This window comes from Crocodylus porosus, unplaced genomic scaffold (assembly GCF_001723895.1).
Source record: "Crocodylus porosus isolate Cpor-Errol unplaced genomic scaffold, CroPor_comp1, whole genome shotgun sequence".
NCBI lineage: Eukaryota > Metazoa > Chordata > Crocodylia > Crocodylidae > Crocodylus > Crocodylus porosus.
This window is the reverse complement of record NW_017728915.1, coordinates 22854469-22881653: the sequence shown is the minus strand read 5'-3', so window position 1 is coordinate 22881653 and position 27185 is coordinate 22854469. Positions and strand designations below refer to the sequence as shown.

The following is a 27185-nucleotide window of genomic DNA, read 5'->3' as shown; positions in this document are numbered from 1 at the left end:
GATTTATTGCCACTGAAAAGACTTTAAGGAAGACTATTTTGTTGACCATAGCCTTAGACTTGAGTTGACATGGCAAGTAATCGCTCTATATAAAGATGAGGGAGAAACCTGGAGAAAATGGCCTGATCTAATATTCTCCTGGATGGTATGGACAAGTTAGTCCACTTGACCTTTAGTTTTGCAGTCCTTTGTTTTTTGCTCTGTTGTCTTCTGTGGTTATGGTCTTCTATCTTTGCACATTGTTTTAGACTCTAAGGAGACGAACTTTGTGTTCACCAATTCCACAACAGGTTTTTTGGGGTTTTTTTGGCTTATTATAGAGTTTATTCACAAGCAAAATATAAACACACATCTTAGAGCATCCATACAGGTGTGGCTGTTTTTCTGTTAAATACAAAACTTCAGCAAAGCTCCTCTTGTGAGGGATCTCTGCTGGCTTGCCTGCTTTACTGTTCCTATTTTAATAAGAAAGGAACATTTTCACTTCTCATTTTTCAGAGATTTTTTTTCCAGAGATAGCCAGTGACATCTGACACCCATTGCTGTGATCCAGTAACTCTGTTTACTGAAGGCTTAACAGAATTTTGCCACATTTGTTTCACTGAAGAAGAAATATCCCTTGAAAATATTGTCCATTGTTGCATCAGCTGTACTACTTTGCAACTTTGCAGCTGGGTATCTAAATTTCCTGAACATTATATGTAGAAAAGGGGCATGATATGTAGCGAACAGGTCACTTTCATTTTTTTTCCCTCCCCCTTTATTTTGGAAGGAAAATTAACCAATCTGACTAGTTCTAGCTTCTGTGGTCATGGAGAGTGCAAGGTTTTTTTTCACTGGCAGAGTTAGTTTTATTACAGTATTGCTTAATTAAATTACTTTTGCCATCATCTAAATAACTAATGGGGAACAGATGAGTAGATTGGATTCCCCAATAAACAAGTATGTAAGAGCTCGCTCGGCACAGTGAATGATGTAGAAGGATCTGAGATCCTGGTTGACTGCAGATACTAAGTAGAAGCCAATATCATGAATACTAGAAGGATTGTGGCCTTGAGTCCTGGGCAAATGGATGGGGAGAAGGAACAAAGCCTACACACAGAATATGTGTTAGTAGAAGTTCTGTTTAGCAGCAAAAAGTAGGAGAGCTTTAACATTATTCTCTCTTAACACATCTCTTCTTGAGAACTACTTCCTTGCTTCCTCATCAAAAAAATACACTGAGGCCTCCTTTCCTGCTGCCAGAGTAGTGGGGAGATAAACGATATAGTTTCATACTAATGGTTCAAGTGGGGCCTGATTCTCTATTGCCCCTGCTGTAGCCATTTACACCAGTGCAAAGTGTTCTAACCTGACAGATGCTTTGAATTCATTTTTCACATAGGATACCAGGTCATGCTAACGTAGTGTGGGAGAACTGGGTTCTGGCATTTTGCTTCTTAGTCTGGGAATTGGGGGTTTTACTGTGTCCCTCCAGGTCTGAAGGAAGTGCTGTACTGCAGGTCTTACAGACTGCAACCTCCAGTCCTGCTTGAACTAGGAAAATGGGGCCGGGGCAGGGGAAGGAGATTGGATTTGAGACTCCACCCACTCCTTTCCCCTATCCATCTCTTCTTTACTCCATCTGTGAATAGAAGTTAGAAGTCATCCTCCTCTCTGTATGGGCAGGGGTTCAGAGAGTGGGACCCCTGTGACCCCTTCTCTCTTTACTCAATTGTAAGGTCATAAAGGTTTAAGTGTTCTTCCTGATGGCTACAGCTCCAGTGGTCCATATAAATATGCAACTTTCTCCCTACCTATTCTGCTTCCTATACCTGCCATCCATGCTTTTGCTCTGTGATTTGAGACTTTGCTATGGGTGCATAGAGTGACATAAATCATTGTTCATGCAATCCCTTAGTTAATACAATCTTTAGGACAACAAGATGACTTTCTTTGGATTTTAACCTGTGGTTGAGGATCTTCAAGTGAGAGCTCTGCCATTTGATTGGAAAAATCAAGTCCCTGAACTCAAGGTAGGAGGGATTACTTGTTATACCTCTTTTTTTATTTCAAGCTATACATCTATGAGAATTACAAACTTTTCATTTAATGGGTGCAGTTGTTAGATACATAATTTTTAATATTTGTAATTGAAGTAGTAAATTGGAAAGTAAAAAAAAAAAGAGCACACATTGTTCTTTTGTTTGGAATGAAATCATTGTTTTGGGACATATGCTGTGTATGTAGTTAATCTGTGCAGTTGGCTACTGTTGTTTAACACACAGTGTGTGATTTGCAAGCATAAGGCTGTTTATCAAATGTTATTTTTATTTCTGTGAAAAAAATTATTTTTGCCATAGATCATTACAATTGTAATCATAATATGCTAAAGCCACCTGACTATATTTGTGTCAAAATTCCTTGAAAATATGCTACATCCAACAGTAATGTTAAACGTTACTTATTTAAAAAAGGAAGCCTTGCAACTATATCAAGAAGGTTACCCCTAAAGGACTGTAGAGTGTGATGTACGCATTTCTTAAAAATGTGCCGTGATCCTTGTCTTGTTTCAGAAATTGCTGCCAGAAAAAACAATTTTCCTGAAATGTCCACTTCCGAGGAAATGGTGTTCTATGGTTTTTCTGAATCCACAATGTATATTGCCTGCTACATGGATAATGTTACTAGAAAACACCACTTTTTAGTAATATTGGCATGTCAGATGATGGATGAGTATTTTAATTCTAGGCTATTTCTGCTGTAGAAAAATAGAGAACTTTTTATGTTAAAAACAAAGAATGAAAATGACTTGAAAAAAATCTAACTTTTATCTATATTTTAAGGCTTTGTAGAAATGAGACTAAACTGGCTGAAAAGAGACTTTTTGCTCTATTTACTGCCCCCTGAACTCTCCATGATCCCACAAATAAACTTGGGTGGATTGGTTTGTTTTTTCATTATAGTTATTAAAGATGTAATGAAATACCTTTGCTTCACAGTCGAGAATTATCCAGTGTAAACAAAATATGGTAACTAAAGATAACCAGATTTTAGCAAAAGAAATTCTGGAATATTTTTGTTTGAAGAGTGCTGGAGTGAAATCAAAGCTAGATGCTTCTCTAAATTAAAGACTAGCTCCCTTGTTCTCTCATTTTCGTAGCAAAATGCAGGGCCATTGCAGGCTAATGTCATGTTAGAGCATTAGTGTGATTCCTTTAGTAATTAATAGAATTTAGGCTCCAGCATAGTCAGTTTTGATTAAGCAAACATTAAATTAATTCAATCTGCAAACACTTACTCTGTAAGAACTATTGAGGGGAGAAAGCATTTGGATGGACGGAGGGACGCATCTTCATTGGATTGCTAGCCACCTCAGAGTAGTTAACAGTCAGATCAATACAGCTCCTAGAGCTATAATAAAATGGCTTCGACAAGCTCATCTGTGGCTGAGAACACAGTATACACATTGATTTCCTGGCCTGATATAACCCATTTACCTATTCAGCTAGTCCGTTAAGGAAGGTGTAAGGCTACAAAGGCCCTGGGGAGCAATGATGTCTGTAAGTAGGTTAGCAAATACTTGGCAATGTCTTAATCTGCTTTACAGTTACTACTTCAAGGAGTTACATTTCTAAAAAGAAAAGGAATTTCTATGTGATTTCTTACTCTTTTGTAAAGGTTTTAATCTGAGAAATGCACAAAGTTTTGGTTTCATAGTCTGTCCTGATATAACACTTGACTGTTCTTTTACATTAGAACTTGTGAACACTTGTAACCCCAATGACAATCCTGACTCACTATGTTGTCGACTTTGAAGTGTTCGGTTATAAAACTATGCCACGCCAAAGCTTAACCCCTATCTGTCATCCTCTACTCAATCACTGGCTCTGATTGTTTTTCTAAATCTGATAGAGAAATGGGAGATGGTTCGATATTTAAACACAGCTATTTGTAGCATTTTTATTATTCTCGATTATAGATTGCTTGAGATCTAGTGATTAGATCACAGAAGATTACTTAGAGTCCCCTCTCTGCCATGAAATCCATCCGCACTCCTGATAGACTGTGAAAGAGTGGGATAAAGTAAAAATAGAAAAAGAAAAACAAATAGATTGGCAGGTCACTGAAAAGCGCTGACCGAGTATTCCAGTTTTCTGGGATTAGTCTCCTCTTATCTGAATTCTTTATATAAACACTTTGAAGAGCTAGTATTCCAGTTAATGCCACTCCCCTCTCCCTTTTAACCATTTCCCTCAGATTGGATGTGAGATTTTGCAACATTATATTTCAAAACGAATGATAGTGTTTTTGGAATATCTCTGTATTTTAACGAAGCTTGTGTGTTTGTTCCTTTAGAATGGAATTCCGTGACTGATTCTCTCTATGATGCTATATACCAGGGCTCCCCACTGAGTGGGTAGATACTCAAACCATTCATGAGGAAAGATATATTGAAAAAGACAGAGTGGTAAAGCTGCTGATAGGTGGTTATTAGATTCAGATAAACTGTAATCTTAAGTCATCTTATGAGCATACTAATTACACAATGACATTACCTACATAGCATGCATTTGCTTTGTTAACATGTTAGGCAGGGTCCTTTATTAACACTGCAAAAAAGGACTTCCTTTCATTAGATGGTTATGCAAAACTATAATTATACTTGCCTGTGAAAAATGGTGGAGTTATGAAAGGCTTGCTTCTTGAGGGCTTTACTTCTTTCCCCTCCCCCTTGCAGATTATAATCACTCTTTCTGTGGAGTGAGGGTGACACAGTTTAAAGTAAGAAATTTGTTTCCATTTAAGGTTTAGGATTCAGTAATCTCTTTCTTCTAAGATAACAGTATTATCTGTTATTGTAGAATTAAAATAAAAAGCATCTTTATGATAACACAGGGAGAGTGCTTAATTTTGGATGGAAATTTGGGTGCTGTCACTAAGGAGCAAATTATCAACAAATGATTCAAATTGTAATTGCTTTTAATATAAACAGAAAATATTTTGGATGTAATAATTACCCATCATTTGAACTCCTGTATTTTTAGAGAAAATCTATTTTTTTTCCTTGATCCACCTTTGTATTTACCAAGTTTATAACTGTAATGCAGCTTGCACTGGGTAAAAAAAAACTGCCTTTGGATACAGAGTCAAAATTTCCAGCAAATGGCCCCATTCACAACCAAAGGGCAGAAATTAACCTGTTATAAGCCTAGAATGTTCAAAGGAGAGCTCATGGGTAATTTTTTGTGTACAACCCTATGACCTAAATACCTCCGACATGTCGTTCAAAGGATGTGGAATAATAAAAATCTAGCTCTGATTTGTGCAGCAACTGTGTTCCACATGAGGCATTTCAATATACCAGGTTTCCTTCTGAATCTTTGGAAGATTTAGGTGAGCAGTTTTAGCTACCAAGTCCTGAAATAGTGTAGACTCATAGAAGAGTAGAGCAGAACGGAACCTGAAGACATCATCTAGTCCAGCCCCCTGCTCAATACAGGGCCATCCTTGACTAAAGTATCCCAATCAAGTGTTTGTACAATCTTGACATTGTACCTTAAATGCATATTTATATGCATTTATACAAATTGTTCTGATGTGCAGGCCAATGATTGGATGTTAGTTTTAAGAAAAGAAGCATAGCTCATTTAGACAATAGGTGAAATCAGAGTAAATTTGGGGATTACACTCAGCTGAATGATATGCAGAAGTAAAGCAGTGCATCTCAATAAAACTTCATTTATTACAGTGTCTGCATACTTGAAATTTTGTTTTGCAAAAATTCTATTTTTCCCATTTTTTTGAATCACCTATAAATCCACAGATTATGGATACACAGAAGATGAGCTGTAAGGATAGAATAGTTTGATGCTTTTGTGGGCTCTGACAGAAGTGATATTTGTCACATGATTAGCCCCTTGAAAGTGCTTTAGAACTATGCCCTGACAGAAGTGCACAGCTGCAGAGTGTTTTAGAAGTGCCCAATTGCGTGACAAATTAACTCTCATTTAATGAGGGTTTAGATGAAGGTGCTCCAAGATGGAGTGGAGTTCCCTCTCCTTCCTCAAGCCCCCTCCCATCATGCAGATAACACTGGAACTGGGAGGGGGAAGGCAGGGCTAGGGGAGAGAGGCTGTAGACACACAGCCTCTCTCCCCTGGATTAGCTCCAAAGTTGAACTTGATTCCTTCCTCTCCTGCCCCAACCAAACAGCAAAGTCTGTTGGCATGGAGTGATGAGGGGAGGTGTCACTGTAACTCATGGCACTTTCTGTGAAGCACCATGAGTTACAAAAGGAAGCTGCATGTTTGTCAGCGCCCTGTATGTGCATTCTGGTCAGATATTTATGGTAGCACGCAGGTTTGTGTATGCTCTATTTCTATTTTTACTAGTGTTAAGGGAGCCCTCAATAGATTCTGTGACTGTCCTATCTTCTAGACCTGGTGTGGGACCCACTTCCCATAGTATTCCTCTAATAATTGGCCCAAGACTAAAACTACACAGAATAATTATTTTTGCCCTGTTTCTATAGAGTAAAATGCTACCCTTCCACATGAATGTACTCAAATTGTGAATCGAAGCATACTGTAAACCAGCTACATGTAAAAACATGTCCTGGCCTTAGTGTTATAAAAGATGTGTACAAACCTGGCAATGAGGAAAGCTCAAAATGTCAGAGTTTGGATTAGTCATCAGAGTTTACTCTTACGGCCTTCTGCTCTTCTGTATAACCCCTCCCAAGCAACTCTACAGCATTTTTAAGATCACTTTTACCTATGCTGCCTTCTTCTAGAGAAGGATTTATGCTCTGCTAAATCCCTTCAATGTCTCTGGTAGATGGGACTGCTCTCAGCTTCAAGATTTTTGTGATCTGGTATCAGTGTCTGCAGAGTAGTATGGTATGAAGTTGGAGGATTGAATGCACAATTATAAATTTAGGTGCCTTACTTTTTAGGTAATCAACTTCCAGGATTTGGCTATAGAATTTAGTCTGAAAAAAATGCCAGGTTGTTTGATTACAACTAGCACAAGCCAGAAACACCACTATAGGTTTGAATTTACTGTCAGATGACATAGTGTTAGCTGTTCTGCCCTCAGAAATTTATTCACTAATAGGTGCCTGGGTGATGCACAGTGAAAGTAGTCTCAGAAAGAAGGAGGAACTCTTAGTCCAATGTGGTAATTGAAAATGTTGCGTATGTATCCTGTATGGCACTGGTTTTAAGTTGACAGGTGACAAGGCACTAAATCACTTCTGAGGATTTGTGATGTGCAAGAATTATGGACAATGTCCATATAATTTCAGGATACAATGCAGGCCTAGTGGACAGTAAGCCACCAATATTCCTTTGTGATTATCCTAAAATGTAGAGGAAACAAAATGAAATATAGCAGAAGAATATACAGTATATGATTTGTTACAGAGAAAGCAGTGAAGTATGAAATGACAGCAGGAGAAGCCAAAGGAGAATAGGCAAGTGATGAAGAGTTAGTGGAAGTGAGGAAATATGTCTGAGTTGGAGGCTGGAAGCAGACTAGAAAACTGTCATGCTGTTCAGTGCAAGCGGAACTGAGTATTCCAGGAAAATTTAATTTTGAGAGAGATCAGAATATTGATACTGTGAAATTTGAAAGCATAAATTGGGAGACTTGCTTATGAAAGACATTAGGTCATCATGAGCAGTAACTGAAAGTGAAATTGAGAGTGTGATAGCCAGACATTAATAATGAGGTAGAAGAGTTATGCAAAAACTACCATAATTGTCTTCTAGCAGCCCGGGTAGTAAACCCTGAACCAATGAAGAGAAATTAGTGTCTTGATATACCCTGGCAGTGTTTAACAGCAGCACTCATGCAGCCATTACCTCAAGTAGAGGATTCCCTGCTCCTTTTACAGTGTCACAATAAGTGTTTAGTTCATCAGCTAGAACATCAGGCTGGATCATGTTTTTCACAACATATGGATTAACATTCTCCATTGTCAGTGGCAGTAGACCACAGTTTGTTTCAAGTGAGTTCAAAGATGGCCTGAGACAAAATAGAATATGACACAGAACACTGATTCTGTTGTGGCCTCAAGCAAATATAGTTGTATACCAAAACAGTACATTGCTAAAGGCAACCAAGATAGCGCAAGCACAAAGACTAATACGCTGGAAATAAAAAAGCAAACAAACCTAAGAATATTTCTAATAGCTTACAGAAATGTACCTCATTTTGTGCCAAGGACGAGCATGGCAGTTTTGTAGACTGGAAGGGAGATTACAACTAAAGCGAGGGAGAGAGAGAGAGAGATCTGAGAAAAATGGAGTTCCTCTGAATTTAGACAGGGTTGGAAGAGGGATGTGGATCCAGTGACATACTTGGTGTCTAGGGTCTTGCTCGAACTACAAGACCATACTATCTCTTCACGCTGAGCAGTGCTACAATCGCCTATGGAAATATGTGTTGGGCCATGTGTAGACAAAACAAGAGGTGTGTGTGCACGACACTTTGAAGTGGGTGAAATCGTTCTGCACTGCTTTAATGGTGTTAGTTTTTGCATGTGGTGGCGGCATATTGTGCATTAATTCCAACCACTGTAGGAAATGCTGGGACATAATGCGCCTTAAATGACTTGGGGCGCAGCAAACTAAAACTTCAAGGAGTTTTAGTTTGCTACCCCTACAGCCGTGGAGTGAAGCACCAGGCTCCATGCAGCTCCATGGCTCTGCAGGAAGCCCTGCAAGCAGGCAGCATGGCAGCAGCCTGGGAAAGCATCTCTGCCTGAGAAAAACGGCGAGCCTGGTCTTTTATTTCCCTCCCTCTCCCCCCCCCAGGAGCCTGCCTGCCTTAAAACCCACCACTTCAAATTAGGGCCCCCATTTTGTCTACACATGCCCTTGAATACTAGGAATAAAATGAATGAGAAAGTCTGTAGGGAGCCTAAACAGATTTCAGTGAAGGGGGAAAAAAGTTTTGTTGGTTGATTCCAAGAAGCCCAAATTTTGCTATTATACCTTATCTCAAAACCTTCTGCTGTAGATGTAAGTGTTAACTATTCGTTAGCCCCAGATTATTACTATTCCTGGTTCAGTAGTTAGGTGGTCATTTCCACCTAACGGAACTTTGTTAGAAGTTGATACAAAAGTGTGGGGCCATTTGTACTCTCCTTGAAGTTTGCAAAATGCTTTAACAATAGTGCTGCTTTCAATGCTGCTGCTTTTGTTGGTGTACCAACAGGCAGGGGAGGTTCTAGGTTTTTTCATGATTTATGGAATAAACCATATGCAGTTCCCCCCATGTGTTGTTGTTTCATCCAGTCCATAGACTGAGGCCGTTTATTTTCTTCTACTGGGCCATTACCATCATCTAACTTGAGTCCACTTGAAAACTTCACACACTTTAGCAGACCTTTTTGAATGCTCTATTTTAAGTGTTGAGTTTGTCATATAACCCAGAATAAGATGATTTTTCCTGTGGGTTGGGCTTTCACTGACTTGCATTACAATATAAGCTGTTTGACTTTTGCTTGAATAGTACCCATCACATAAGCCAAGACATTCTTTTAATAAGTGAGACTAATAAATAAGGAAAAAGCAATGGAGTCAGAGGGTCCAGAGCCCTGCCGTCAGTCTGACTCAACTCAAGCAATTACCTAAGTAATGCAGGAATAAACAAAAAGAAATCAAATGGATTCTTCACTTCAGAATAAAAAAAAAATGTTTTGTTTCTTTCAGCCCTGACTTTTAAGGCCACAGCCACACACAGAGCCAGGGCAGTAATCACACCTCACACTTCATAGAGCAACTTGTGCATGCTGGCTGGGAAATAAAACATCTTACTTTAAAATAAATAAGAAAAAAGAAGTCCTAAAATTAATAACTAGGAGAAAAACATTTCCTTTTATTTTTTGCTTTTTCTAAAACAAACAAAACCCAACTAAACAATATAAAAAAACAATAGCTGTCTAGAAAAAACAATATAATAACTATCTGGTTAGGGAACCACAGCAAGATTTGAGACCCTGAAATGTTAAAATAAATCAGAACAAAATAAGCCCCCCCACCCCAGTCCCTGAACTTCAGCATGTCTGGCTCTGATATGTGGATGGGGCTGGCATAGTCATTCTTGTCCTGAATATTATCTATGTACAGAACTATTCATGAAGCTGAGTATAGTTAAAATGACTAGATTAGATGGTAACTGTATGATGTGTTGAATGAGAGGCAGTAAGCGGTTGAGCTGCTTCAGGAGCACACCACAGAGAGCCAATTTTGATTCACATTTGCAATTAATCACCCTTTCCTCCCCTTGCTTAGGGGAGAAGTAAGTTACCATATTTACTCCAATCCAGGATGAGGTTCTTTTCTGCATTCAGCATGGGGGGGCAGGGGGGAAAGCCCCTTGTTATAGATTCAAGTATAATGGGGGTGGGTAAGGGAGGTTAGGGGCAGAGTTTGTCGCAGCAGACACTCATACCCCTCACATGTGCTCCCTTGCCTGCTTCTGACCCCACTGCCTCTGTCCCCCTTGCAGTCTTTGCCCCCTCACCCCCATCAGCCCTCCACCCCTTCTGCTTACTGCCAGGCTCAGCTCTGGCTCCAGCTCCATTCCTTCCCAGCACAGAGACTATGCAGGCTCTGGCCTCTGCCTGGCCACGCAGCAGCATCCCAGGGCCAGAGTTGCTGCTGTCACTGCTGCATGGCCAGGCAGGGGCTGGATACTTGTGTGTAAGCTGTGCTCAGAAGGGAAGTGAGCTGGAGCCAGAACCATGCCTGACAGTAAGCAGTGGCTGGGGGAAGAGGCTGCAGGGGGACAGAGTCCATGGGGAACATGTGGGGGCAGAGACTGCAGGGTGGAGGGGGAAGAGGCTGTGGAGGGCAAAGGTGGCAGAGGTGTGGGGAGCAGGTTGGGAACAGGCGACACTGCGGGGGCAGGCTGCAGGGGGGACAAGTTGTGCAGCGACGAGTGGTGGGGGCTGCCTCCTCCACGTGCCGCTGCTTTCTCTGCTGTACCAGTGCGTGTTTGAGGAGGAGGGAGGAATTTAAGCCGGTCGTTCAATAGTTAGATTCTCTACATGGAACATTGTAACAAATAGATAAAAATGTCTCGTATAGAGTCTAATTATTGGGACTTGTCTTAAGTTCAAAGTTGTCTTGAATTTGTGTAAATATGGTACATTCACAATTTTCAAGTAGTGTCTTGCCCTGCACCTGCCTAGCTCTCCAGACCCTTGAGTAAGGGAGGGACGAAGCCAGGACCATTCCCACTCTCTCTTCATCTACACCCACTCTGTTTCCTTTCTGAGTGGATATATAGTGAGTAGGAGTTCTGGCTCTCCTCCTTACTTTGCTGAAATAAGAAAATAAAGTGTGAGTCTTCTTTATATAAAACCAGGGTTATGAGCCATCTTTTAAATAAAAAAAAACCCAACCAGTGATTATTTACTGTAAGGACAAAGTACAATTAATATTTGTATCTTCCTGCTGTTGTCATGACTTAGTTGAAAAAACTAATTGTAGCCAAACAATTCATAACTGTGGCTAAACAATTCCTATACCCTTCTTACTCCACTTTAGTCATACACCTATTAATAAATGTAACGATAGAACATGAACACCTGAGATTCCAGTCTGTCCCTTTTGCAGTAAGCAGTACAAGTATAATGCACTATTATCTGGAGAATACCACAGAATAATCTAAGGAAAAGTTAGCTTTAAAAAGTTCAGTGAAAAATATTTCTTATTAAACTACCTTTTAGGTAATGCAAAAGGGAGCAAAGTCTTTTTGCACACATAGAGATGTCATACAGTGCTTCACTGCAGTGTTACAGGGCTGCCTGAAAACCCTGAGCCGCTATTAGAATAGAAAACATGTAATACATTATTTGGTTTGAAACCGTAAAGGTGATTTTTGTTTGTCATGTGTGCTTTGCATGGTCTCAGGATACTTTGCTGTTTAAGTCAAATTTTAGATCTTTATGGCATACGGTAGAAATGTTACAGTTGTTTTTTCTTATCTACATAAACAACATAACTTTGTCAGAAAATTGAAAATGTGCACTTTGTCCCATCAGCTAAAATGGGCTGTCAGATAATGCTTTCTTTTCTCCATTGCATCAGATGAATGATGTAAATGGTTTTTGGCTTTGGAGTTTTTTGCAAGGCACTAGAGTAAATGATCAGAGTAGTAACATTTTTAACCTTATCTATCATACTGAAACATTTTTTCTGCCTCCAATAAAACATGTCAGAGTCGATTAAGGACATTCTTCAATGAGGTATAATTCACATGTTTTAGTAGCGAATCCAAGAGCACTGAAGTATTAAAGAGGCTGTGAATACTTAATTACGGATATGTTGCCATCCTACCTTTTACTGAATTCCCTTAACACTTTGGTGCTCTGTATCTGAAAATGCTCTTTTCCTCTGATGGTGAAGTAAAAGGAAAAGCCAGGTACAATGGCAGAGCATATGTCACATTGTATCTAGTGACAGTGCAGTGAAAGATACTGCTGTTCTAGTACATTCAGCCGTGCTTATCTGGTACATGAGTGCACATTACTTTCCATGGGCTTGGATCACTTTGGACAGTATCATTAAATGCCACGTCATTACCTGTTATGGAGCAGTGCTTTTGCTTGAAGTGCCTCCTGGGATACATGCAACAGTAGGAAGAATGATGGGTAAAGATGGAACCAGCATTAAATTTTCAATGGAAACACTATTGACTTTGACTTTTCAGAAGCCTTATCTGTTAGATGGTGTTTGTCACAGAACCTGTAAAGCTGTGGATGTTCGTCAGTTGAAAGTTGCAGTCAGTTGAACGATATGGACAGGTGAAGGCTCCAGAGGGATCAGCTGGGCTAGCTTTGAGCTGGAGGGGGTAAATTGAAGGTTTATTTATCCAATTCACTGTCAAGGTCAGCTTGCTGGAGAGCTGTCCTATGTGTGCTTACAAAATGCCAAAATCCTGGCAAATTGTCTGAAAGAACCTCCAAATCACTGACCTTTGTGCAGCTCACATCAACATGCCAATGTCTTTTAACAGGATCCTTAGAGTGCATTAAATGGTTTGTAAAATCAAGCTTTTAATGTCAACAGAAGTAACTTTTTTATTTTCAGCAATAAGGACAAAATTAAAGAAACCTAGTGATAGAAAGAAGCATACACAATAGTTAAGCTTTTAGTTCTCATGAAATGTGATCTTTAACTTCTGTTGCTTTTGAGAGCATATTTTAAGGGGGTTGTTATCTTTTTCCACCCACAGTTAAAACAGCTGAAATCAACCTGGAGCAAAAAACAGATGTTAGTTGTGCAGTTTTCATCCTTTATTATTTTTTTAACTTTCAGATTTTCTGACTTTCAGATGCACTGTACATTGCAGCTGACTTCCCGGTGTTAAATGGTACTTTTCTGTGTTTCTGTATTAACAGCTTTCTCTTTACTACTTCAGGTAAGTCACTTGGGATCCCAGGCTAAAAGGATTTTATTTGAATTTTTTTTAAATGTTTGTATGACGGGTTTTCTTCTTTTCTTTTTTTCAGTTCTAATTTCAGTGTTTGCAAAGTTGTTTTATCGTCACAGTGGCATTACTTACATCAGGGTCTAATGGGGAACAAACTCATGTTAGCTTATTGCCTTAATTGCTTAGCAGTTTTACTTGTAAAATAGCTTAATTAAACACCTTTTATAATTGCTAGAGCTTTATGAATGTTTGGGTTTCTTTTTTTTTAACTTTTGTTCTTTTTGTGGAAATTGGTTCCTAAGCAGGTATCATCTTGGCTTTTAATTCTGGGATATTCCATTTTTTATTTAGTGGTCTCTCAATGCAGTTGTTAACAGTGACTTGGTAGGGAATGGTGACATTTGTGGCTAGAACAAATGGGAAGAAAAAGAAGCTCTAGCTGTATCTTCAGAAGCCATGTCTACTCTTAAACTTACAAAATGTTTGAAACATGGGTTCTGAAGTTATGGATAGAGCTTATTTTTCTTCCCATCCATTTTAGCCAATAGTGCCAATCTAGCCAGTCTCTATTAGGGTGTCTTTTACATGTGCTCTAGGGTAGGGGGTGGGAGGGGAATTTTATTAGAGTGGCTTTCAGGAGCTGCTTTAATTAAAGTGCCTGTCTTGTGTATTCAGCATCCCACACTTCAATATGGTGGCAGGGGTGCTTTAACTAAAGCTCATTTGATGAACAAATAAAAATTAAATTAAAATAAAATTAAATGCTGTTCCAGATATCATTTAAGCTAGAAGAGGAGAGTGAGTGTATTGTATGCTGGTTATACTTAGCCTTAGTGGTGCTATACAATTGCAGAAGGCAAGTGGAAAGTCTCTGATGATACAGGGTAGCCATTTTCTCTTCTGGGTACTCCCTTCTTGGCATCTGGCCTTTAGCATGAATTGGTGACTACTCCTGGATATCCTAATAATTGTCTATTGCTGCAAAACAGTCTCAACCAAGAGCCATCATACCTCTTAGTATTGTGTTGTGTTACAAGAGTCTCTGACAGATATTGCACTTAAAACGTGACTAACTGATTAATTATTAAGCAGTGATCTGGCCACACATTCAATAAATTAATGGCATGATAAAATGAGGAATAAGTCACAAAGTTATTACACAAAGTTTTGTGTAATAACTTTGCAGCCAGTTCTTATCATACCTTTAACTGAAGGTGTGGCCAGTGCATAACCTCTGGAGCACATGGGAGCCTTTCAAGCATAGGCAACTGGTAGGGGGTGCGTGGGGGTGCATGTGCCCCCCCCCGATGGGGCTGGTGTCCCCCTGATGGCCGACACTGATGCTGTTGGTAGGGCTGGTGCCATTGGCGTTCGGGCTGCTGCCGTTGGCGGCTTCTGTGGGTGCCCCCCCCAGATTCAGGAGGCACCCGTCACTCATACTTTCATACTTTTCTCTTACTCATACTTTTCATACTTTCCCATGTGATCCAGAGGCTGGGAAGCCCCACATCTGATTGAGGCTCCCAGCTGGGGAGCACGCTGTGCGTTCAGATAATTGAAACTCCCTGCATGCTCCTGCAGCTAGAAGCCTAGACAGGTGATGGGCTTCCAGCTGTGGGAGTGCATGGTTTGTTGCCTTGGTTGGGTGACAAGCTATGTGACTAGAGGAGGCAGAGCTCCAGCCCTTTAAAAGCCTGACTCCTAAGCCAGAGGGGGCAGTGTGGCCCTGGCTCCCACTATAAGTTCCCATTAAGCCGGGCTGCTTGTACCTTGCCTGAAAACAGCTGAGACTCTAGTAGTTGGTGTTTTGGTTCTTCTAGGTGTCAGCCTCAGTGTCCACTTTTTCTTTCCTCCTGCTGCCCTTTCTGGCTGTAGAAAAGCTCAGGAGTCAGGCTTTTAATAGACTGGAGCTCTGCCTCCTTTAGTCATGTTACTCAGTCCTCAGCCTGCTCCCAGATGTTGCAGTTTAAGCTCTGAGTTGCAGATGCTGCCTTCTCCCCTGTTGCCATTTAACCTTTTGTGGGTTTCCCTGGATGCATGTAGCTCCAGAGCTGGTCCCTACCCTGCCAGCTACTTAATCAAAGCTCTTTGGTACTGGCTCCCTACCTCTCATATAGCAGGGGTTAGGGGTCCCTCCTACACCCCCCTACCCTTGGGGCTCGGTTCCTGCTCCTTGGGGTTTCTTTCTATGTCCTTGCCCCGGGGGCTCCACCTGACAACTACCCCTGCTTACTTCTGGCAGCTCATGCTGTCTGTCCTAAGGGAGAAGACAGGGAATGGTTAACCTGCCTGCCTGGCCCCTGCCCCTGCTGGGCTGCTGCTGTGCTCTGGGCTGAGCCTGATGCAGAGAGCAGCAGCGGTGGCTGGGTAGGCAGGTTAACCCTTCCCAGCCTGGCCCTCTGGGACAGACAGTGCAAGCAGACACAAGTAAGCTGGGATTTGGGGGGCTAAGAAGGAGGGGAGGGGCAAGTGGGTCTAATCTGGGATGGCAATGGAGGGGGGGGGGCGGTGTTTACTCTAATTTGTAGCCTAGAGTGGCTACACATTAGTGTGACACAAGCTGAGTAAGACGGATCAGAGAGAAATCTGTCCTAGAGTGACAAGTCCTAGAGTGACAAGTTTAAGCCACCTAAAGAGTGCTTAAAACTAGTTTCAGGTGTTAATGTGCAGATGATCCAGTGGTTAAGAGCTCCAGGAGCTGCCTAAAATTAACATGTAAGGGCCTTATTACACACTGTACAAATGCTGATTGATGTTAGTGAAAACTCGGCGTTTGGAGCTGTCACACCTTTTGTGTAGAAACCTTCTCTGACTGTCCCCGACCTGCACAGCTGTGACTTCCTGCTAGAGTCGTGGTGAGCAGGGAGGCCCCTTCCAGCCTATGTCTCTGTTGGCCCATCCTTCACTTGCATTCTACAACATGGGGAGGGAGGGAGACGGCGGGGCCCCTTGAGAGTGAGGCTGAGGAACTCGGTGGGAGGTTGCATGGGGAGGTCACTACCAACTACCCTCCCAGCTTCTGGTGCCCATGTGCTCTGGGCTTGCTGTCACATAGGTGGGGGTATTTCTCCTGGCCACATGTACCCCTCTAGCTATTCCAGTGCCCGGGCAATTTCAGCCTCAGGGGGCCTCAGCCTGTGCCTTTCCCATCCTCCCACCCCTCCTCAGTTCCCCCAGGCCCAGTGGGGCAGCCTGGCAGCATGTGAGGTGAGTGGACAGACACCCCTGGGCCATGGGATGCTGGCAGAGGTGGTGGTTGTAGGGCTAGGGCCAGGGGCTGTGACAGTGGTGGTGACTGGTGCAGCCAGCTTCCTCCCAAGCTCGTTTTACTATGCAGCTGGGAGTAGAGTTTCCCAGCAGCCAGCTTCTACATCTGTGTGGGGAGTGACAGAGCCTGGATCTACCCTCAGCCATCCCATCCCAGGGCAGCAGCTTCCCTGGCAGCAGGCTGCCTCCCACCCTGTAGCAGACACAGTCAGCTCTTGCTGGGATGTGTGTGGGTCAGGTGCATGGAGCAGGGCACTGCTGGAGCTGCAGGGCTGGAGCTTGGGACTTGCCAGAGCCAGGCAGGTCTGGGGACTTTCTGGGGCTGGTTATGCTGTCCTGCACTCCCCGGCAGCATTGCCATTAAGCTGTGCAGTGTGCGCAGCTGTGCAGGCATGCCTCTCAGTGCAGCATGAGGCTGCGTATGCTACACAGCTTAGAGGGAATGCTGCTCTCCAGGACTTGGCAGGGAGGTCGGCATTGGGTTCAGAAGTGGCCTCATGCCCAAACTGGCTCAGCACTGTTGGGGGAAAGTGCCCCAGGCCACTGTTTCTGGACCAGGGGGCTGGGGGAGATAGACGAGCTGTGGCACCAGTCTCTGGACTACTCTACTAAGCAGCTGGGTGTGTGAGAACCCACAGAACAGGAGAGTTGGGGAGGGGCCATTGCATCCTGGGATACTGGAGGACCCCAACTTGAGTGGCACATCTGTGGGAAGTGGTCACATGTTAATGGAACAGGAGCTGGGATCTGCTGATCAGATATAATCCTGCCCTGGAGTGATGTAATTTTGAGCTGCATAATGAGTGCTTTAAGCCACTTATAGGTGGTAATGCACAGACAATCCAGGGTTTAAGAGGTGCCAGGAGCCACCCAAAATCAACATGTAACAAAGTCTTTATAAAAAAAACAATTGTTGTCTACATCTCAGGAAAATAACCCCATTGTAGAGGTTCCTGATTTTTAGATGGCAAATTACTGATGAAGAAGGGAGCAATGTATTCTGTATGCTGGACTAACCAGCATGTTTCGTGACCTGCTGTACCATACATTTCATTTTTGAATGCTGACAGTGGTTTTGAGCATCTTGGCATGTAATAATGATTGAATATACCTCTTGCTCCTTTTACTTGAGAGCCTGCAAAGGTTTCAATAACAAGTGAAGTAAGCACAATAGCTTTTAGAACATAAGAAGCAGGAGTAAGAGGGGCCATCATGAACGTGCTGAAGTATCTGTCCTAATAACGTGCTATAAAATTAATCTGCACTTGTCCAGTAGTTGCTGAGGGAGGCTTCTGCTTTTTACAGACCAATTCAGGGTAGAGATTTCAGTTTGCTTGGGACTTGTTTACTTCATTTTTGTGGTAAAAAATGAATCAATGGCAATATGTTGATCATCCACTCTACAGTAATGAGAAATTAAAGAGCATTAAAAATACAAGAGATAAATACATATTTGAAAATAGGATCTTTGTGCTAAATCAATAATATATATGAGGAAAGGTCAAAAATGGCTTCTCTGGTAGAACTTCTGCTCAGATATTGTTCTCAAGATTCCCATTTAGCTTTAATAGATAAAGCTTTATATTTAAATAAGCTATATCTATTAAATCTAAATGGGAATCTTGAGAACAAAAATCTGAACAAGACCTCCACAGTGAAAATGAGATTTTTTGACCTTTCATAATTTTGCATCAGCAAAATGACCTGTGTATGGAACTGAGTTTCTGTTTAGTTTTGAAAACCAATAGCTAAATTAATAAAATAAGTGCATGTCCTAAACCAGTGTGTGTGAAATCTGCTATAGATATTTACAACTAGTCTTTAAACATCAATATTTTAAAAAAAATCTTTCGTATCAAGAGTTATAAGCATGCTGTATCATTTTATTATCTAAATGAAATAACCTACACCAAGACAGGGAAATTAATATAGGTTTAGAAATGTAGGGACACAACAGGATAAAATAGAGGTATCACTACCAATAAATAGTCATGGTTTTGAACTACATATCATATAGAATATTGAAATATAATTTGATGTGCTCAAAAATTAATTTTATGCTGGTATTAAATTTTATGACTTGCTGAGCCAGTAGTGGTTTTCTTTGTGGTTTCCACATCACTGGATGGAACTCTCATGTGATTCAGTTCTTTGTTTATTAAACAATTGTATTTCACAATAATATCCTCAAATGGGGAGAAACACAACACAATTAGTGGTTAAGAATGTGTGAACTGACTTACTACTGGTTTGATTATAGAGTATGGAGCTTTTCATCCCTGGGAGGAAACAGCAGTCAATCTATGATTTTGTCTGCTGCATCTGCAAAACCCCTCAATTGTATAGGCAAAGCAAGAATGTGTAGTCCATGAAATGTAACCTATTTAACTCACACTAAAGTGGGGTTTTGAGGATATATGGTTGTACATGGGGTCAAATGGTTGCATTCACTGCCATGCATTCATCTAATATTTTGTCCTAGGTCAAAAGTTAAAATCTGGTTAAAGTTAATGGGACCAAAAGGAATGACTCACCATAACCACCTGTGCGTTTCTGGGTTATGGGTAATGGGTTTGTGGTCTTTAAACAATTTTAATGGATAGATGTTTTCATCATAAAAAACAATGCTGATGTTTTTGCGTATGTTGAGATGGTAACTATCTCTTTATCTTTTTAGTTAGCACTAAATCTACCTGTATTATGAAGAATGGGACTGGGGGGAAAGTTCCAGAACCGAAGATGAAGAGTTAAAGTTAGGTTGTGTGTGCATCTGAACATATCTATCTCTAATTTCACGTGACATGAAATGACAAATATTTATATTCTTTTGAAAATCTAGATTTTTTTGCAAATCTTAGAAGAGGTTATTTTAATATTTTAACTTTTATGCTCAGCTGTGCTGCTGTCAAGACAAAGCGTGATGTGTTTTTATCAGAACTATAAGTGCATTAATTTTTTATGCAAAACAATAAATATAATCTTATGCTGTAAACTTAAAGCAGTAATGTATACATGACTTAAATTTGCAGGAGGAAACTAAATGTCAAGTTTAAGTCAGTAAATTAGTCTGCTCATTTTGGTTAGCATATGATTTAATCCAGCGATACTCAAACCTTTTGGACTTGAGGCACTCCTTATTAGAGCTAAGGCACCCCTTCATAACTTCTGTGATTTGAATGACATCCAGTTTTGAAAACAAATGTATGTATTACAGCAGTGCCATAGTGTGGGGGGGAGCGCAGGGGGCGAGGCGAGCGGAGCGACTGCCCTGGGTGCCAAAGCAAAGGGGCGCCAAAAGGTGCTGCCCAGCTGTGGCAGAAGCTGGGCCCAGAATGGAGCCACAAATGGCTTGTTTGGGTGGTGGGGGCACAGCAGCTCCCATCGCTATTTGCACTCCTGGGCAAGCATGGGGGGGGTGGGGTGTGTCCCCTGGATCTGTGCATGGGGTGAGGGCAGGCTGCTGATGTTCGGTTTGCCCTAGGTGCCAAATCTTGTTGCTACCGCACTGTATGACATTGCTTACCACCTTGCAGAAGGGTCAGGTAGTGGGGGTAGGAGATTCTCCAGGCAGGGACCAGCCTGAGCCTGCTTAGCTTATTTTCTTACACCTCAGGGCCCTCTTCAAAGGCTCTGCCAGCACCCCAGGGTGCCCTGACACCCTGGTTGAAGATTACTTTGTTAACCACTGCTTTGAAATGCCTAGAATAAAAAACTGGTTGATAGACCTGGGAAAAAACATGGAACACATTGTAAATCCAACAGGGCAGGCTCCATAAATATGGCAGGAGTTCAGAGAAGTTTGAAAGTAAGCATTTGTTTAGCTTTATTGCAACAATACTATATAGACTTAACTCTCTTCTACTGCACTTGCTCCAGTTTCAAATTTTACTGCTTCTTCTATTCTCATGTTGACTGTGTTGCTGTAAGTATAGTAGTCATGTGGGTTATTTTACACAAGTAAATCACTGAGGTCCCATAACAAGTTAAATATATAAAGAAGTTATATATTTTGGCTTATATATGGCAGGTTTTCCACTGTACTTTGAAGACCTCTTTATATTTTGTATATTCTTGTATATCAACTGTTATTAAAATAACTAATTGTAGAAGAAAAATGAAAAGTTAGAGAGCTGATAAAGAAATGAAATATGTGTGCCAGTCACCACTCTGAGCACAATGAATGTTGAAGTCCTTTTCCCCATCTGTTCTTATTTGTTTACTGGTCTTTTAAGATTGTAAATTCCTTTTGAGCAAGACTGTGTGAAGGGCTGTGTTAGTATTACAGATGTATAGTTCTTAATAAAGCTTCAGAAAGACATAACAGATAAGTGAAATGTTATTTCACAAAGTCTGCTATGTTGTGTGGGATATTTCTCCTTGACGGGTACGTATAAAAGTGTTTATCTAATGTATCCACACTGTGTATAGTGAAAGAAAAGGGAGTAGCAGGCCTTTATCAAAACTATTCTAATGGAAGGACATAATATCCCATATCCCAGGGGGTAAGACCTCTTTATGGCAAAATGGTGATTAACAATCATACCTTTTAATCTCTAACCAATGCACATTTACCTATAGCCAGTTAGTAGATGAGTACCCTGCTGAGTTGGAGTACTGACTCAGCCTCTTTGATTCAGGCAACCGCAAATAAAAAAAAAAAAGGGGTGGAAGGAAATGAAAGAGCATTAGTAATACAGGCAACATTAATCTTCAGGATCAGAGCTATATGTTGATCTTTCTACAATTTTCAATAGATTTGTTTTCAGAGAAGGGAGAAGAAATGCTAATCAAATTCACAATATGTAAGTCTCTGGTCTATGTAAGGATAGGTTATCATTACCTCTGTATTGTTGATACTAAATTTAACCTCCTTTGTGGTCTAGAAAGCCTCATCTCATAAAATGATGGTCCAATATTTTTGGAGCCAAGATATTCTATCTCCAGCACATGTCAAAAATAGTGACATAAGACAGAAACTCTCATAATACTAGCCATGAACCAACAGGAATGTATCTTGTTAACAACAGAGAAGAGATCCAATTCTCCATGTAGCTGCCTTTCTAGCAGCTGCATGGAAGAGAGGATAAAAATTACAAAATATATACCATGATGTATTTTCCTGATGAAGTAATAGTTTATAATGATAGCTTCTACAAAAAAAAAATATTTTATTTGAGCTAAGCAAAACCTAATCATTTTGATCCACACCAAATTCAAGCATGAGTTCCATTCACATGGTATTGCAGCTTGTGAGATTTGCTCTTATCCCCTCTGCCCGTAGTTCTAGCCTGCTTTTTCCTGGGTGCCCTTCCCACTCCCCATCTCCAGATGCCTTCAGGGAGTGGCCAGCTGGCTCCATCTCCTTCTGCTTTGCAGAAAAGTTAAATTTATTCAGTGACAGATTAATTCTGATCTTTTGCACTTTGAAAACTGGGCGTAGTGTTCCAGATGGCTTCTTCCAGAGCATGAGCCCCCACTATGTGAATCAAGAAATATGGCACTAAAATCAATCTCACCTTTTTTTCTGAAGCGGGGTAGACATTCCCATGTTTTCTGCTGTGGAGAGGTCCCTTTTGCACACTAAATTTTTAGTTATGCTCAAATGCGTACCTAGACCTGAGTTGAGAGATCATTTGAGCATCCATAAGCCAATGCTTGTCTTTCAGAGCCTGAGTGCAAATACTGTGGGATATTATTTTTCTCTGCTAGTTTATACTTACTTTTTAATATATTATCCAATAACAAACGAACAGGAAATCCCAGTCCAGCTGATATTTGCCTTCCTCAGAAGCACTGAGTGTTGGTTGCAGCCAGAGCTAGGGATTTAATGGGGTATGCCAATGCTCCTGCTGGGGCTTAAATACAGAGATTTCTGAGTAGGGAGTCTTGCTTCTTCACTCAGGGTCAGACCGATTGCCATATTTGGGGTCAGGAAGGAATTTTACTCCATGGTCATATCAACTGGTGATGCGTAAGGGGTGCGCACAGTTGTATGTGCACCCCCTGAGCCTGGCGGTGCACCCCCTGCAAAAAGCACTGCTGATGCCGCCAGCAGCGCTTGTGGGTGGTTCCTGCTTGCCACCCCCACCCCCTCCGCCACCAACACTGCTGGCAGTGACTGCGGGCGGTCCCTGATCGCTGCTGGCCACCGCCAGCACTGCCAGAGGTTGGAGTAGATGACCTCTGAAGGTCTCTTTCAGCCTTACTTTTCTATGCTTCTTTTACTCTTTATTCTTAGTCTGCCCAACAGAGAAGAGGGCAATAGAAACTATGAAGTTAGAAGGGAAGCAAAGATTCCAGATGGTCCTTTTGCTCACACATGCCCATACTATGTGGGTAAGCTGTCAACTTCTGCAAAGAAACAGGGGTCTGGTTAAGGTCTCTAGTTGAGAGTATCTGCAGTCTTATGTTTAAATTTTATCTTAACTGTATAACACAAGCTCTCTAATAGCATAAACAACCTCTACTAGACGATTTCAGAAATCCAGTTCTTATATAATTCCATTTTACTTCTTGTTTTCTCAGATTCATGATTTTTGCCTCATAAAAAATGTTAATAACCTCTACCTTCATAATTCTCGTTGATGGTGTATTTAGGGTATATCAGAAAGTCTTTTGAGAGATGCTACCCTAAAAAGAATATGTTTGGTATGGACAGAGCTGTCCGACCTCATTGGCCTGGCAGAGAAGAGGGCATTTGAAAGAGACCTAGAAGGTGCCCCATGTTTCCTTCCAAGACAGGCTGTAGATTGTATGAATACAGTGCAGCCTTCTTTGTCTCTTAGAGTTTCACCCTGTAACATACGGGCAAACATTGAATGGGCATTGTGTCAAGGAAAATGGAGAAGTTTGTCATGGGTGCCATTTTTCATTAGTGTCTTGGTGAAATGGGCATCTGTCCTGTAGGAACTTTAGTGGAGCGTCTATTTTTTTACATGCAAACTTCCCGGAACTGTCACCTTGTAAGCACTGAGCTCAGTTTAAACTGCAGGAGAGTGGCTCCACATTTTGTACCTTTTGAATAAGTGTGATCTTCAATCAGAAATTGGCTAAAGTTGCTAAAATAGGTTTGCTGAGTGATGCTTGCTGACTTTGCCAAATCTGTGTTAAGTTTGTTTTTATATTTATGTTTTATGTATGTATTCTATTTAGGAGAAGCAGGGTGGTTGTATGATAGGGAGAGTCTAAGGAATAATACATGCAAAGTGTTATAGTATACAGTTCTTTGTATGCCAGCGGCCTGGGACTTTGGACCAAGACTTAGAGAAATTAGAAAAGAAATAAACAATTGAAAGAAAGAAAGGAATTTTTGACTCTGTGAGAAAGTGATCCAAAATGAGATTTAACCTGCATATTGTATGTAGCCACTCCTTTTCCCATTCCTCCTTTTACAGTCCCATCTCTCTAGTAGGCTCCTTATTTCTGTTGGCAGCAACAGCACCTGCTACTCATGGGCTAAGTACAGATACTCAAAAAGCTCGAGCCTGAATGGAGCTAATCTTTGCAGGTTAGTTTAACTGGCATAAATTGAACTGGCAAGCAAGTGAACAGGCATTCACTTTTGATTTTAAAAATGCAGCCACATGCCTGCAGTGGCTCAGGCTAGAAGCCAGGGGAGGCCCTCCTTTCCCTTCCTCAGCAGCTGCAAGACTGGACAGAACCTGACCTGGGGGCATGGCCTTCCTTCCCTTCTGCAGTGGTCACAAGGCTGGAGGGAAGGTGAGCTGGGGTGGGGGTGTGTGGCCAGACCTCGGAAGGCCAGAGTATGATTGGGGTGGGGTTTAGACCCCCATGCTGGCCTGCAGGAACCCCAGACAGGGTGTGCCTGGAGGGTGGGGAAGACCCACCCTGCCAGGCTTTAAGGGAGTGTGGCCGTGGTAGGAGGAGATGGAAAGAGCCCTGCCCATCACAGTGGCTTCATGACAGCCTGGCCTGGCCTGGGCATGGAGAGCCAGGAGCAAATTGGGTGCACAGCACCTATGGCTCCAATTTTAGTTGCTGCTGGCTTGGAAGGGCCCTGCCCCCATGGCCTAGCCCAGCCCAGCCCCTCCACACCTGGTCTCAGCAGCACCCATGGGCCAGACCAACTCAGCCCTTGAGCCCCAGCTCCAGCCTCATCCCTGGGTGAGGTGAGTGGATGGTGGGGCCATCCCTCCACCCCTGCTGCTGGAGTGGTGAAGGCAGGGGGACCCTGAAAGGGACAGCAGCCCCTGTCATGGTGTCCTGGGGAGCACAAGCTTCATTTGGGGGGCTGAGAGGGGGCTGCACTTCAGGCAGGAGTGGCAGACACAGTTGCTGTTGACTGTGTGGGGTGAAAGGCAGTGGTGGTGGCACTGAGAGGGGTGGCTACAGGGGCTCAGGTGAATTTGGGGTGGTGATAGCCCTGGAGTACCTCCTCATACTGTTGTTACTTAGGCCCCCATAGCCACCTCTCCCAGCCCCACCACTACTGCCTTGCATCCTCTACAGTCTGTGTCAGTCTTGCCTGCCTCACTCCCATCCACAGCACAGCCCCCCACTAGGAAGAGGTTTGCACTCACCAGGACACCATGACAATGGCTGCTGTCCCTGTCAGGGTCCCTCCCCAACTTCGCTGCTGCAGTGGCAGGAGCATGGTCAGATGATGGCTAGCCTGCCCTCCTGAGGTGAAAGGGGCAGGGAGGGGATTTATTCTCCCCTTCCTCCCCTCTCCCCCTGGGGACCCCAGCCAGCCCCTGTCAGGAGGCACTCAGCCTGCATGAGGGTGAGTAGCAGAGCTGCTAAGCTGAGGCTGGCAGACCCCAGCTGCTGTCTCCCAGTGGGAGGGGTAATAAACCCCCTCCCTGCCCCCCTTCATTTTAGGGGGCCATGTCAACTGGCATCTGGCCATGCCCCTGGGATTGCTGTGGTGAGGGGGAGGGACTCTGACAGGGTCTGCTACACCCTAGCTGGGGTCCCCTGGGAGGGCAGGGAAGGAATAAATCCCATCCCTGCCCCGTTTGCCTCAGGCAGACATGCCAGCTGGCATCTGGCCATGCCCTCCACCCCTGCTACTGGAGTGGCAAGGAGGGGGAACCCTGACAAGAAGCTTTTATGCCTCAGCCAAACAGAACCTGGCTGGGGCCCCCAGGGAAAAGGGGAGGAAAGAGGGGATTAATTCCCCCTTCCCTCATCCCTTTGCTTCAACCCCATCAGGGGCTAGTGTCTAGATACATCCCCCCCCCCCAGCTCCCCTGGTGCTGGAGCAGCAAGTGGGGCAAAATGCCTGGCAAGGACCTGGCTGGGGACCCATGAGGGTAGGAGATGGCTTGGAGGGGGTAATTATTTTCCCCCCTCCCTTACCTCTTTGCTGCAGGCCTCTTTGATGGGCAAGCATCTGGCCATAACCCCTGCCACTTGAGCAGCAGGGGTGGTGGTGGTGGGGAAATGCCTGAGAGGGGCTGCTTCACCTCAGCCAGGCAGCTGTGGTCCCCCAGGGAGACCAGGGAGGAGCAGGGAATAAGCCCCCTCCCTGCCCCCTTCACTCCAGGGGGCCATGCCTGGCCTGTGTTTAGCTATGCCCCTTCCCTTGCTCTGGCTAGAGAGCACAGGAGCAGACAGTACAGCCCAGCCTAGAGCTGCAAAGCATGTTGGGATGCTGGGGGACTCTGATTTAACTTAAACAAGAAAGGGGTCTGGGACAGAAGTTCCATAAAGCAGTTTGACTTGAGTAGTTAAGTCTGATACTACATTCAGTCAGGTTTATATTAAACCTGTTTCAGCCATTTTGCAACTGGTTTATGTGCACTGAACTTCTGTTTTGTTACAGGTTTAAATCAGTTTCTGATCACTTAAACTGGTTTATGTGTAACTTCTGTCCCTAGCCATGATGTGAAGTAATAAAACCACTTGTCACCTATCCAGAGAATAATGCTTTTGCCATAATGCAGGTCCTAGTACATTAACTTGTTAGCAAAAAGAAGGATCCTTTAAAATTATTTTCTCTTTTATTCAGTTCAGAGCATAAACCCTTAGACTAAGGACAGACAGTAAAAAAACTGGAGGCTGAATCAATTCATTCTTTGCAAGTTAGATTCATAGAATCATAGAATCGTAGAAGTAGGGTCGGAAGGGACCTTGTAGATCTTCAAGTCCGACCCCCCGCCTGGGCGGGAGAAAAAACTGGACTCAAATGAGTCCAACCAGGTAGGCATCAAGCCTCTTCTTAAAGATCCCCAGAAATCACAGATTAAACTGTGCAGATTGAACTGATTAGCAAATGAACAAACATTCACTTTTCATAGATTTCATAGACACTAGGACTGGAAGGGACTTCAGAAGATCGTTGAGTCCAGCCCCCCGCCTGAAGGGCAGGAAGTCAGCTGGGGTCATAGGATCCCAGCAAGATAAGCATCCAGTTTACTCTTGAAGGTGTTCAATGTAGGTGCTTGAACGACCTCCGATGGCAGGCTGTTCCAGACCTTGGGGGCTCGGACAGTAAAGAAATTCTTCCTTATGTCCAGCCTGAA

The 27185-nt window shown here is 42.6% G+C and overlaps 1 long non-coding RNA gene across 1 annotated transcript in view; it reads left to right on the top strand.

The window, feature by feature from the left end:
* The window catches only part of LOC109310582, a 189992-nt gene that overhangs the window by 1165 nt on the left and 161642 nt on the right, over positions 1–27185 (top strand). The window contains exon 2 of the long non-coding RNA XR_002101263.1: positions 1917–2015. This is a non-coding gene — a long non-coding RNA (uncharacterized LOC109310582). The remainder of the gene's footprint in view (positions 1–1916; positions 2016–27185) is intronic.